Genomic DNA, 2,972 nt, shown 5'->3' on the forward strand with positions numbered 1-2,972 from the left:
GAATGTTAGCCTCGGTGGAAAGGAAGAGATGACCAAAACAAGATCAAGAAGGTGGTTTCATGGTTTTAACTTGATTGAAAGTTATATGTGAAAATTATGCAAGAAATAAGGTGAAAATATACTAGAGGGGATATATAAATATTTAATTCTATTTAATGATTGACTAAACTAATGAAAAAGATATTCAATCTATTGATTCACATAAAGATATAAAATTATATATTCAATCTATTTATAACAAAAAATAATTGTTTATAATTTATAATCATATTTGAATAAACTATTTTTTTTTCTTTCTTTATGAATACCTTATAAAATAGAGGAAGCCTCTCCAAAAATAAACGAATGTCGCCATAAATGGCCAAGGCAAGGTATTCTTTAATAAAGTACCTAATAAAATATGTTAACACAATTTCATTAATATTAAATAAAATTTACTTTATAGACAGCGATAGAATTATAAATTTTGAATGTCTTTAAAGCATACTATATTATAGTTATAACATTTAGACCAAACTCCTGCCGACAATAGTTGTACCTTGATAGAAAGATTTGCAATAATTTCCATCATGCACGCCACTTAACTACAAACGAAGTGATAAAATCAGTATCTCTTTAAAGAGATTTCAATACTGAAACTTTTCTAACCACCATCGTAAACGACAAAAATAGGTTATTACGCAGAAGCTCTATCTTATATGGGACAAAATGGAGGACTTTCGTCGAATTTATTGCACACATTTTTATTTATTTTATTATTACGGTCAAATGTGGAAATGTGCAGTCTGATGGCTTCTGCGAAACTCACTGGCTTTCCTTCTGCAATTTCTCTTCAATTTCTTGGAAGGACTGAACTCACCACTGAAGCAGAAAATATCTATTATAAGTAGAAGTGGAACTATCGATGACTCCTACAAAGTGGTTCAACATAGCTAACATCTGGGTACGGGGGGAGAAATGTAGGTTTTATTCAATGCGGCTTTCCCCATGTTCCAAACGGACATACTGGTAAGCTTGCTCAGACCCCAGGCGCCAAGGAAATCCTCAGAAAAAGTTTAATTTCTTAGTCAAATCTTGAATAAATATTTCTCTTTCTACCTATACCATTCTTCTTCGTTCTTTTTATTTACACTTATTTGGATTTGGGTGTATTTTCTCAGGAGAAGATGGCAATACGGTTGAGAAAGCTACCAGTATTTTCACCAGGACACCAAAGCCTATCTCCGGAGGACTCATTCAAATGTTTTCATCTGTAAGTATTACATTCTACACAACATTGAACAGCTACTTCAGATTACTTTATTGTTTGTACAGTTTTGAACCATTGACCGCCTACCACTTGCAAGTTAGAAGTTTTCGTGTTTTAGTTACTGATGTGGGCATAACGTGTTTTAATTGTTTGTCGATTTGATTTAAGGTAAAGTCTAAGTCAGAGCACACAGATTGTTTAAGCTCTTGGTTGTAATTTCACTTCTTCTCTATGGCGTGTTTTTGGGCTTAATCTGTGACAGAAACGTGTTCTCAAAAGAACAAAGAAACAATTCATCATTTTACAAACTATTTCGTTAATTCTTGGATTGTGGTGGTTGTTTGTGGGTCTAGGCTCCAATAAATCCAGGCAAAAATACAGGATCTAGTCCACAGCACGATGATAAACCGGGAAGCAAGAAGGGTACAGGAAAACCAGCCAAAGATAGCTAGAATATTTAGCATAGATGTATGCATAGAGTAGAGTATAAGTGCACTTGGTGATAGTTATAATGAAGGTTGTGTTGGTTTTCTCTAGCTCTGCTTAAGGATCACATGCTTGTCAAACTGCTTTAAGTCTTACAAAGATATCATAAGTCAATGTTCTGGTAAAGCGCAGAATGATGTGTCTTGATTGTTCTGCCACATATTTAGCAAGCCTTGTGATTATAAATAAATGTTGAATTACATTCGTAGATGCACCTTGTTATTTAAAACGATATTGTAAGATATATAACTATTGCATTTAACGTGAGGTACTGTTCAAGATATATAACTATTGCCTTTAACCTTGTTATTTATAATCATCTTTCTTGCTTGCCGAACTCTTGGAAGTCTTGGGATATGAGAACACAATTTTCTTGCTTGCCGAACTCTTTGAAGTCTTGGGATATGAGAACACAATTTTCTGCCAATGTTTAGAAAGATCTGTTGTATTAATCCCCTCCACTAAAAAAGGGTTAAAAACAATGATCTGCAGTTTCATTAAATTCGTATATGTTTTCTAATGAAATTTTCTGAATTCGATTGTATGTATTTTCGTAAATCTCATAGCTTTATTTGTATATGTTGTTATTTTGTATGATATTGTAAAATATATTATTATTGCATTTAACATGAACTGTTGTTCAGTATACGTCTGTATTATTCTCTTCAGCGAATACGTCAACCGTATATTCAGAACGTCTAACCAGACATTTGAACCGTATTTATTTAGTACTTGAAAAGAATTGAAAGCTCTAGGAAAGATTAATGCACCGTCCACTCAAAACTGGCACTGGCTATGCAGGGGAAAATTTGCACCGCACGGCCAGCGCCTTCCTCTATGCATTGCACGACCTGTCAGCAGTCTGCAGCGCCTTTAAACGGAAAAATGACGTCAAATGGATACATCATATTTAAAATAACAAGAAATGTAAAAATTAACATCTCAAAAAATGACGTCAAATTATATGAATAACAATATTCTTTTTAGTGTAAAACAAAAATAACTTTTTCAATTATTATCATTTTACCACATAATCAAATAAACTAATAAGCTTGTTATTATGTTAAGTATGAAAATATTTTACTTTTCAACCAATGCTTTCAAATATGTTGCAACCTCTCCATCATAATACACATATAAGTTAGATGATTCTCTCTAAGGTACCAAGAAAATCATAGGAAATTATTTTTATGGATATTTTTGGATTAAAAAATATGTGTTTACATTATTAAAGATA

At 32.4% G+C, this 2,972-nt stretch overlaps 1 long non-coding RNA gene across 1 annotated transcript; it reads left to right on the plus strand.

Moving 5' to 3' along the window:
* Positions 1 to 779: 779 nt before the first annotated feature.
* Positions 780 to 1,997, plus strand: LOC131068125 (uncharacterized). Its single transcript, XR_009111940.2, has 3 exons — positions 780 to 1,008; positions 1,161 to 1,252; positions 1,603 to 1,997. It is a non-coding gene; the product is annotated as an uncharacterized LOC131068125 (long non-coding RNA).
* Positions 1,998 to 2,972: the final 975 nt, after the last annotated feature.

Source organism: Cryptomeria japonica, chromosome 10 (assembly GCF_030272615.1).
Source record: "Cryptomeria japonica chromosome 10, Sugi_1.0, whole genome shotgun sequence".
NCBI lineage: Eukaryota > Viridiplantae > Streptophyta > Pinopsida > Cupressales > Cupressaceae > Cryptomeria > Cryptomeria japonica.